Below are 12,258 nucleotides of genomic sequence, written 5' to 3' on the forward strand. Positions count from 1 at the left end.
GAGCCTTCATTACTGGGAAGTCTTGATGTCAAGTTAATGATTTCAATGTTTTATGGCATATGAACGAATGATATGAAAGATATCATGCGCTATATGCAATATGATATGTGGTATGTGTAAGATGTTATGTGTTGTGTGCAATATGATACGTATGATAATGCATGTAACTCTCATGGAATGAGTTTCCTAATCCTATTTAGCAAGTCAACTAACTTAACCTTTCAGAAATCATGTTATTAGGAAAGAGCTATTCTTATTCATGCACATCATTGGTGTCTGCTTGCATGTACCCATACATAGTACAAGTGTGTAATAATCCCATATATTATCTACTTTTAGTTGCAGGAACAGGTGGAAGTTAGAGCTTATGATACGGCGTTGCAACTATCCAGACGTGGAGCTTACATTTGGACTTGGTAGGCCCTCATTCTTCTTAGGATGTCTACCGTTAATCTATCTTAAATGTAGGATTTAGCTAGTTGAGCATGTTACAGTAGTGTTTCATTTCCCATTTCATTTGATACTTTGTATTGGTGCCGTTTTTGCAAGAGTACGTTTAATGCATTATGAACTGGTTCTTTCATTTTACTATCTCTATATTAGATTGTTGATTTGTGAATGCCTACGATGTTAAGTCTAATATGTTTCTCATGAAATAAGAAAAAAATTTTCAAATTTTCCGCTAAAAATTAACCTAGATAAAGTAAGTATGACATATGTAGGCTTGTCTGCAACCTCTGAGAGGTCAATGACGCCGGTCTCATCTGCGGTCTAGATTCTGGTCGTGAAAAAGTTGGTATCACTGCACTAGGTTAAATTTCGAGAATAATGAGTTCACATAAACCACATTAAGTAGTTTCTAAGTCATGGCAGTGTAGTGCACCACTATCCTCGATTAGAGACTATATGACACATATGGAAAATTCTTCTTTTAATCTTATCGTGCCTTTCCCTAATGTCTGATTTCTTGATGTTATGAGCGTGTCTAATATCAGTCCTTGTTGTTTTCAAAGATTGAATACTAGGATAACCATTGGTTAAAGGATAGGAGGACCAGCTGCTTGGGACAAACATGTTCTACCCCATGCTCCAGTTGAAGGAGTGACTATGCATGTTAACCCTGTTGGGTTGACTGCTGCGGAGGTGCGGTCTTTTCTAGATCAGATGTCCTAAGCCATCACTATGCAAGCCCAGTCCATGACTGCCCAGGTCAATCGACAGAATGTTGAGAGGGAGAACCCATCAGTTAGCATAGATGACAAGCTATGAGACTTTACGAGGATGAATCCTCCTATTTTCACATGGTCCAAGACTTCAGGGGATCCCCTGGAGTTCTTGGATTAGGTACATACGATTATTGTGGCCATGGGGGCCACAATACAAAGAGAGATGAGGTGGGTTCCTATCATCTCAACGATGTTACATAGACGTGGTTCAAGATGTGGTAAGATAACTGAGCTTTAGGCAAAGTTTCGGTCACTTAGGAATTGTTCAGGACAACTTTCCTGGAGAGATTCTTCCCAGGTAGACGAGGGAGGCCAAGGTTGAGGAGTTTATCAACCTTAAGCAGGGAGCAATGACAGTCAGTGAGTATTCCCTGATGTTAGTTAAACTATCCACATATGATACTTCCCTTGTATCTAATAGTAGGGATGAGATCAGAAGGTTCCTCATAGGAATCACCGGAGATATGGAGGAGTGTTGGGCTGAAATGCTCCATGATAACATGGACCTCTTCAGGTTGATGGTGCATGTCCAGAAGGTGGAGGACCGGCGGAAGAAGAGAGGTTTTTGTGATGCTATGAGGCCTAAGACTCATGATCAGGCAGGTCTTTGCAATGGGGGAAAAAGGAACAACTTTGGCATTCGTGAGCAACCTAGATTTAAAAAGGGGCAACAGAGTTAAGGGAACTCTAACTTTCAAAGGAGTAAAACACTCAGATGAGGCAGACCTGAGCCCTACAAGGGCAATGTAGGTGAGATGAAGCATCCCAGCAAGGACTGTACTAAGTGTGTCCACGCTCATAGTGGAGAGTCAAGACAGGGAACTAATGCATGCTTCGGTTGCGGTAAGAGGGGGCACATGGTTAAGGATTGCCCACAAAAAAATGGTTAGGTTGGGGGTAATTCTCAGCCAAGGATTAATCCAAAGGATGCAGCAGCAGCCGATCCTCTTAAGATAAATAGGTGCTACGCACTTAAGGGCAGGGTGGAGCAGGAGAAGTCCGCTAATGTGGTCACAGGTATGTTGCAAGTATTCTCAACTTCTGTTTATGCCTTAGTTGATCTAGGGTCTACCCTTTCCTTTGTAACTCTATTTCTTGCTCTCACTTTTGAGATATTGACTGAAGTTTTGCATGATCCTATAGTGGTTAGTACACCTTTAGGAGAAAATGTAAGAACTGATAGAGTATACAAGGATTGCCCAATAATTGTATGTGGTAAGACTATGTGTGCAAACTTGGTTGAGTTACCCATGCATAATTTTGATATTATTCTTTGCATGGAATGGCATCATAGTTTCTATTCTTATACGGATTAGCGTAGTAGGTTGTGAGATCTTGTTTCCTTAATAAAGAACAACTAGTGTGGGAGGGGTACAACTCCATTCGTCCTAATCCCTTGATTTCAAATCTTAACACAAATAAAATGATGTCCAAGGGTTATGTCATCTTGTGAGTGTTATTAATTTAGATCATAACATTCTTACGTAGACTCAGTGCCTGTAGTGAATGAGTTCCAAGATGTATTTCCTGATGATTTACCTGGAGTTCCTCCCCATGGAAGATTGAATTTGGTATCGACTTAGAACCTGGTACTAAACTAATTTCAATTCCTCCTTAGAGAATGGATCCAGGTGAACTTAAAGAGTTAAAGCTGAAGTTAAAAGATCTCACTAATAAGGGTTTCATTCAGCCGAGCATATCCCCATGGGGCGCTCAAGTGTTTTTTATGAAAAAGAAAGATGGAACCCTTAGAATGTGTATGAATTATCGAAAGCTCAAGAATAATAAGTATCCCCTTACCAAAATAGATGACTTTTTAAACCAACTCCAATGGTATCGTTTCTTCTTGAAGATTGATCTTCACTCAGGGTACCATCATCACAGGGTTAGGGATGAAGTTATCCCAAAGACAACTTTTCGTACCCATTATTCTCACTATGAGTTTCTAGTTATGTCATTTGTTCTCACAAATGCACCTGATACATTTATAGATCTCATGAACAGGGTCTTCCTTGAATACCTTGAATCTTTCATCATAGTATTCATTTATGACATTCTCATCTACTATAAGACTAAGAAAGAGTATGAACAACATTTGAGAAAAACCTTGTAGGTACTTACACAACATTAGTTGTATGTCAAATTAAGCAAGTGAGAATTATGGCTTAGATCAGTGACCTTCCTGGGTCATGTTGTGTCCGACAAAGATGTGGAGGTAGATCCCAAGAAGACTGAGGCTGTTAAGAACTGGCCAAAACCTCTTACTCCCACATATATTTGTAACTTCTTAGAATTGGATGGTTAACTAGTAGGTTTTTGGAGGGTTTTTTTCCCATTGTTTCCTCACTAAAAGCATTGAATAATAAGAAGGCCAAGTTTGAATGGACGGAGACTTGTGAAAAAAGTTTCCAAGAGCTCAAGGACACACTCACTTCATCCCCGGTGCTTACTTTTCCTAAGTGTGGTGAGAATTATACTGTTTATTGTGAAGCATCTAGGGTTGGTTTGGGTTGTGCTTTTCTGCAAGGTGGTAAGGTGATAGCTTATGCGTTCAGACAATACAAGGTTCATGAAAATAATTATCCCACTCATTACCATGAGTTGGCAGCTGTGGTGTTTGCACTAAAATTGTAGAGGCAGTACTTGTATGGAGTGAATTTGGATATGTTCATAGACCACAAAAGTCTCCAGTACGTGTTCACACAGAGGGAGTTGAATCTACGTCAGTGGAGGTGGTTGGAGTTGTTGAAGGACTATGACATAAATGTCCACTACAATCAAGGTAACGCTAATGTTGTAGCTAATGCGTTCAGTAGGATAAGTATGGGAAGTACAACCCACGTTGAGAAAGAGAAGAAGGAGTTAGTGAAAGATATATACAAACTGGACATACTGGGTGTGTGGTTAGTTGACTCTTCTAGTGGGGGCATTTCAGTTCAGCCTAGTTATGAATCATCCTTAGTAGTTGAAGTCAGAAGTGTCAGCATCTTGATCATGTGTTGACGGAGCTGAAAGACTCAATTGTCAACAAGTTAAGACAAAACATCTTACACAGATTATTGAGGTTCTAACTTGGAAATGGGAGGCCATTAATATGGGCTGCGTGGTTGGTCTTTCTAAGTCTAGGAGAAAACATGACTCCATATGGGTTATTATGGACTAGATGACTAAGTCTACCGATTTTATACCTGTGATTTATACTTACAAAGCCGAGGATTATTTGAGACTCTACATTGATGAGATTGTGAGACGGCATGGGATTCTTTTATCTGTAAGTTTAGATAGAGAAGATCAGTTCACTTCACATTTCTTGAGATCCTTCAAAAAAAACATAGGGACACAGGTGAAGCTTAGTATTGCCTTTCACCCTCAAACTGATGGGCAGGCAGAGTGCACTGTTCATACATAGGAGGACAAGTTGAGGGTGTGTGCTATTTATTTCAGAGGTAGTTGGGACGACCATATGATTTTGATAGAGTTATCGTATAATAATAACTATCACTCCCGCAAGGAATGGCACCGTTTAAGGATCTATATGGCAGAAGTTGTAGGTCTCCAGTAGGATGGTTCAAGGTTGGAGATTCATCCATTTTTGGTCCAGAGATCATTCATGAGGCCTTATAGAAGGTTAGAGTAATTAGGGACAGGTTGGCTACTGCTTACAGTCAGCAGAAGTCTTATGCAGACAACATAAAATGACCCTTAGAGTTCGATGTTGGGGACCAGGACTATTTGAAGATATCACCTATGAAAAAGGTTATGAGCTTTTGGCAGGAAAAAGAAGTTGATTCAAAGGTATGTTGGGCCATATGAGATCCTACAGCGTGTGGGTGAGGTTGCCTATGAGGTGCCATTGCATGCGGAGCTAGCTTCTGTTCATCCAGTATTTCATGTCTCTATGTTGAAGAAGTGCTTAGGTGATGTAGCATCGATTTTACCTGTTGAAGGTTTGGGGGTAAATGAAGACTTGTCCTATGAGGAAGTACTTGTTGAGATTTAAGACAAACAAATCAAGTTGCTAAGGAACAAGGAGGTTGCCACAGTAAACATGTTATGGAGGAATCAAGTTGTTGAGGGTGCTACGTGGGAGGACGAGTCCGATATGGGATCCCGCTACCCTCATATTTTAAGCCCTTGATGTTAAACTTCCTACTCTTAACTCTAACTTTCATTATCTCTCCATTCTTTGTTGGTATTGGTTGATTGTGTATATGAACTATGTTATGATCTGGATGGCATTACTGTAGATAGTTAGTACTGTCATTCGGGGATGAATGTTCTTATGGGGGGGGGGATAATGTAACAACCATAAAAAAAGGGATATGCTAAGTAATACTTAATGTGTCTAGAATGCATATGATAGGACCGGGTTCACATGGATTTATGCGCGTAGAACCATACCTCTGAACTACTGCCCCAACCAAGACAAAAAAATTGGGTAGTTAGTTGAGCTAGGAAAGGTTTGGTCCAATCATGTAAGGCTCCCGAATATGAAGATTTACCCGTATGAGTCTTTATTGGACTTAAAAAAAGGAAATCTTAAGTTTGGAGGGTCTAGGGGTAAAATGATCTTTTTCTATACAAAGGATAGTATCGTAATTAACCTAAATATGTAATTCATTATTTAATTAATAATATGGAGGGGCATTCTGGGGAGAGGGTCAAATATTTGCCTTTGACTTAAGTCTTGCTCCACCCAGGTTCGAACCTAGTTGGATGCAATGATTTAAATTGTTTTTAATTTAAATTGGTAAATTAACATAATTAATTAATATTCATAAGGTAATTTAGCAAATAAGAAAAATTATATTTTTTTAGGGTTTAAAGAGTCCTAGTTTGACTGTGTCCTTACCTAATCCTAAACTACCTTGCACGTTTCACTCTCTCACGTCAATACCTCACTTTAAAAATCATTCTCTTTTATTTTTCACGTTTCTATGCCAAGAAAAAAAACTAAAGCAGAAAAATGACTATTTCATCTCAAAACATCTACAAATATGTAATTTTCAAGTTAATTAGAAACGACAAAATATAAATATCTATCGTTAATTATCAAAAATAACTAAATGTGTATATTTATTTATAAATATAATTACATATAAGTTTAGAAACGACTTTGCAAGTATGCTATCCTGAGCAATTGCAATAATCGGGTTCATTGATATTCCTTGTATAGTATGTTCTTCAGACTTGAAGAACTTGGTGAAAATATAGGAAAAACAAGCTAATAAAAAATGTTAGGGAAAAGGGAGGATTATTCTGTCGATTTGGTGATGAAGTTGAGGGGATTTGGACGTGATTTTTAGAGGAGGTTTTGGGCAAAAAGTCAAGGTTTGAACTACATAAAAGTATGGGTTTTGTTACTTTTGGTTCCTTTCCCAAGAGACCCTTAAGACTCAGATAATTCTATTTCGAAACTAGGATTGTTCCTCATTACATGATCCCTATAACAAGCTCCCAATGATCTTAGGTCTGTACGTTTGCTGGTAGAGTTTAGGGATACTGTGCGTGTGGTGATGAGCTCAATTCGATTATGCATTCATGATTATGTGCTTATGTTTTTATGTTTTTTTTTAAATTATGAATGTAGACATGAATGTATGTGTGCAAGGTTGTGACAATGACTTTAAGACTCTATTTTAGCATGATAATAACATGCTAAAATAGATGTTTCTAAGACGTGATATTCACATGGTTGAAATGCTATCATTTCTAGTTAAAACTAATCACCAAATCAAACCTCTAACTTCTCTTTAGAAACCTAACATATGACTATGAAACAAATGATAAAATCACCCATAAAATTATGCATAAAATCGTGGAATAATCTTCCAAAACCTGGAAATAGTCTTAGATAGTGTCTGGGAATTTTAAACGTCAAAAAAATAAAAAAAAATAGGTGATGTCTATAGGGAACGAACCGAAGACCTCACTAAGGCGTACCTTACTAAATAAACAGAAAAAAAAGAAAAAAAACGTGCTAGGCAGGGCTCGAACCGGGGGCGGGGTTCGGCGAATTTTGCAAGGAATAAAAAGGGATTTACAAAATATTGTCATGGGATTTTGATCCCACGACAAGGAAGACCCCAACTTAATAAAAAAAATTTCTAAAAAAATATATGGGGTTGCGGGAAATCGATCCCACGCCCTTCAGCGACTACAGAAGAAAATTAATAACAAAAGTACAAGGGGTTTTGGGGGATAGATCCCACTAACCCTTGGTCAGTAGCGAAATTGAGATCAAAGGAGAGGGTAACAATTGAAACAAATATGGGGTCTTGGGGAATTGTTCCCACACCCTCAGCAAGTTTCATAGGCTAAAAGTGAAGCAAAGAAAGAAAAAAAAATCTTATGATAGCATTGGGGATTGAACCTTAATCCCCAAGCCTAAGGACACAAATCGAAATGAAGGAAAATGGCTAAGGGTTGTTCAAGTGATTCGAAATTTGATTGTTTTTCCCTAATTCCGTATTGATACACAATTCATACGTAAATAAATGTTCAAAAATAATGTTTCCTACATATATAGAAATTGAGTTGTTGTCACACTTACATGATGAATAAGTCTTGTACCACACAATCATAGGAAAATGTGAATCACTTAAACGAAGTATGAATGAAGCCTCATCGATTGTATGTATAGAGACATAAGTCTATCAAACGCTTAAATTAAGTGAACCTATGATGTATGTAACAAAATGATTCTACCCTAGAAGGGTCACTAAGAGTGTAAAACACACTAAATGGCCAAGTGCATTGACGTACGATGAAGTGAACATTTACGTAAAGGGGTGAATAATTATGAAAAGCAAATGTGCTAAAGTAATTTAATGAGGTGGCAATATGATAAGAGGATAATATTAAAGATGAGAGCAATCTCAAATAAGCCTAAGTAAATGTTACCAAAACATACTCACCTATGAGAGTGTAAAGTTAATAAAGAGACCAGTCTCTACGAACAGTCTAATGAAAGTATTGAAGTTAATGCATACTTAGTACTAATGATGTGATGATAAATCATCTAATAACTTATGATGTCCTCATACTAGATGACAACTTCCATGATGTGTGAGTTGAATGTAATGGAACTTTATACTGGGCACCGATAGGCTAGTTATGAGTTTTGATGCCTTCCATTGGGAAGGGAAGAGGTTGACGTAACTCTCATGAGATGAGATTGTCTAGCATGCTGGGTATGGGTCTCCTTATATATCCTAGTCTTTGAACCTATACTTCTAATATAAGGATCTAGTAGGGTTCAATCCCCTACATATGCTAGAATGTTTTGGTTCACTTTGGCAGGTGATTCTACCTCTTTTTAGTGTGAGACAGACACTAGATTTCATGATGCTCACATGATATATGTCGGTTAGTTAAAGTTCCCAATCAATGACTGAATCTAGCATCAAATGATGTACAAAATGAAATGAATGATACCAAAAGTTTTTGGATTGGATAATCAAGAGGTGAGCTATACTAAGTAATGACACTAGGTCATTCTTTATCATTGCACAGCGAACCCGATGAATGTCTTAAATTACATCCTAGGTATAGCTGGTGTTTATACTAGCTTATGAATGTATGAACTGAATACGTATGAATTAATGAAGCAAACTATGTGTTTGCTAAAGAACGCTCCCTAGTTGAGTTCTCAAATATTGAGACCTCATTATTGGGAAGTCTTGATATCAAGTCCATCATTCCAAAGTTTCATGGCATATGAACGAATGATATGAAAGATTTTATGTTTTTTAAGCAATATTATATGTGTTATTTGTAAAATGTTATGTGATGTGTGCAATACGATACATATGATGTTGCATGTTACTCTTATGGCATGACTTTTCTAATCCAATTTTGCCAGTTCACTCACTTGACCTTCCACAAATCATGTTGTTAGGAAAGAGCTATTCTTACTCATGCATGTCCTTGTGGTGTGCTTTTGCATACCTACACTTAGTACAAGTGTGTACTAATCCTATAGAGTATCTACTTTTAAGTGCAGGCATAGGTGGACGTTAGAGCTTATAGTACGATGTGGCAACTATCCGGATGTGGAGCTTACATCCGGACTTGGTAGCGTCTCATGCTTTTGAGGATGTCTACCGTTATTATCTACCTTAGACATACGCTTTAGCTAGTGGACCATGTTCCACTAGTGTTTCATTTCCCATTTCATTTCATACTTTCTAATTGTGCCGTTTTGGCAAGAATTTATTTAATGCAATTATGAACTTCTTATTTCATTTTATTATCTTTATATTATATGGTTGATTTGTGAACACCTATTATGTTAAGTATAATATGTTTTGCATGAAATAATAAAACAAAAGTTCAAATTTTTTGGTAAAATAAACCTAGATGAAGCAAGTATGACGTATGTAGGCTTGTCTGCGACCTTTGAGAGGTCAACGACGCCCGGTCTCGTCTATGGTCTAGATTCCGGTCGTGACAAATTTAGCTTACCATCGAGTGAACTTTACATTGAGAGGTGTTATTTCAAAAACAAAGGGAGGTTCACACTATGTTCTCTCATGAGGTGGAAACAACAATGCGAATTATAATGAAGATGGCTTCTAGTAACAACTTACTAGTTCATTAACTATGTTCCCCTATAGTTACCTTAGCTAAGGGATCCAACTAGATTATTATGATTTATATGCCCTACCTTGGAAAGTAGGACATCCTCTTTTCGGTATGAGAGGTGTAAGAAAATGAGACTATACCTATACATTTCATAATTAGGTCTTGAAGGAATTATAGGATGATTTCTTTACAAATATGTCTATATATATTATGAATGGCATTATGATTATAACATACTTGTTATAATGATATGCATAAAATAGTCTCATTTGATATATGTGATGACAATTTTGCTTAGTATGTATGTTGTTGGCTTTACTTGTCGTGATGATGTATGAGGTAAAGGGCAATGCGTGTGATATTCTTGTTAGTCTACTTGGTATGTATTAGGTTATGGGGCTTCACATCTACATTGCACTAGTAGACTAAGATTGGGGTTATGAGTAAGGTCGTGTGATGTATTGATGAAATAAACTCTAAATATGCAATGTTAACTATGGTTTCATTATGATGATATTTAATTTTATCTTTTCATAAAGACTAAATGAGTTATGACTATGAAGTAATAGATGAATGGGTTTGTATATAGGGTCTATGAAGTATGTGGGTCTTATATCTGAGGTTAAATGTAATTGTTGTATCTTATTGGATCTGATGTGCCTAGTCTAGGATGACTTCATGTGCCTAGTCTAGGGTGACTTCATAGGAACACTTGGTTTAAGTATTAATATGTGATGCTACTTATACATTGCACTAGTGTTATTTGGGGTTGTCTTAGGTGATGGTTCTTATGTTAAGGATATGTTTCATGATATGTTCTGCCCTTATGAGTGTATATGCTTGAATTGATAAAGGCTGTATGAATGGTCACCCGTGGTGACCTTAAGGTGATACTTGGGTATGAATGATGGAATGGGACATTATTCATGCATTGCATTATGTATTACTTAAGGGTTGCTTTAGGTAATGGAGTTAAGGTAAAAAGGAATGGTAATGTATTGGAGATATTGAATGTCTCTTTAATGTGATAAATGGATTTATGGTTTGTTAATAATGGTATTCTATGCCTTATATAATGTGTGTATCATATGTTCATGAAGTTTCTCTAAAAGACATGATACAGAGATTCTAACTAAATGTATTATTTAAAAGGATGATTTTTCAAGCATATCATACTTAGTGCATTCTTGTACTAATGACGTTATTCTTCATCTTTTTACACCAAGTATAGGTGGTGATGGTTTAAGGATCTTTCCTAGAATGAAGAGTTTGTATTACTATTTCCAAGTTCGAGTATGTCCTTAATAATTTAAGGACGTTCATGTCAAAATTTTATTGAAGTTCATGTAATAGTACAAAAATGTTTTTGTATTATTAAGGCTCGTCTCCCTACTCTATGAAGTCATGTATAAAATTGGAAGATGATACTTAGTGTCCTAACTATGTAATAATGGTTATAAATGAAATGACTTTTTAGTATTATGTTATACTATGAATGCGATGAATAAATGCTATGGGCTTGTATAAGACCTCCGAGAGGTCAAGTACACTCTGTTGCTTCTAGGGGGTACTTCTCAGTGGTAACAAACTTGGTATCAAATCCTGAGTTAATAAAAATACTCTTAGGGTCCAAAGTCTCGTAATTCCATGTCTTTTGGAGTCTTATTCATCGGTGTGATTGACGACACATCTATGAGAGAGAGACTATAGGCCGATAGTAGTTTCACTTTCTTTATTAATCTTTTGTCGTGCCATAAAGTTTAACTTTAGATGATCTCTCTCTTATTTCCCTTTTCCGGTGGTCTTCTAGATGTGATTTCTTTGAAGGGTTGATGTCTCATGGATTGAGAGAGCAAAAAGTGAGTTTTGATGCTTATTATGATTTTTGTGACTAGATAAGTATCTGTAAAAGTAGATTTTAAAGATATTGTTGTGATGAAAATTATGGCTATATGTGACCTATGAGATTTAAGATATTTTATTGATAAGTGGTGTTTTGATGAGTTCCAGCATAAATTGAGTTATTACGGTTGAATGAAGTCCTTTTTGGGATGATAGGTTACATTATGGTTATGTGCAATGATAGTAGATACTTATGTTGTAGACTTGAGGAGTTCTAAAGAAATGTGATATATGGTGAGAGTTTAAATTTTCTCTTTTTATATGAGTAATTCTTAATGGTTATCCTTGTGTGGATTAGAAGTCATTGTATAAGTTTACTCTTAAGAAGGGAAGGTAGTGTGATTACCTCGTAAGGTAATTATGAAATATGCTAGTTAATGGGAGAATCTTTATGACTAATTAATTAGTTCGCATATGAACCTCTCCTAAGAGTGGGAAAAGGGAAGAAGGGGTTTTATTCCTTAAGTTGGGATTATGTTTTTCTTTAAGGTTGAGTTGGAGCGTATCATGTACCCCTTAGTTAATAGATAGAATGAGAGAATTG

This window comes from Solanum lycopersicum, chromosome 4 (assembly GCF_036512215.1).
Source record: "Solanum lycopersicum chromosome 4, SLM_r2.1".
Classification (NCBI taxonomy): domain Eukaryota; kingdom Viridiplantae; phylum Streptophyta; class Magnoliopsida; order Solanales; family Solanaceae; genus Solanum; species Solanum lycopersicum.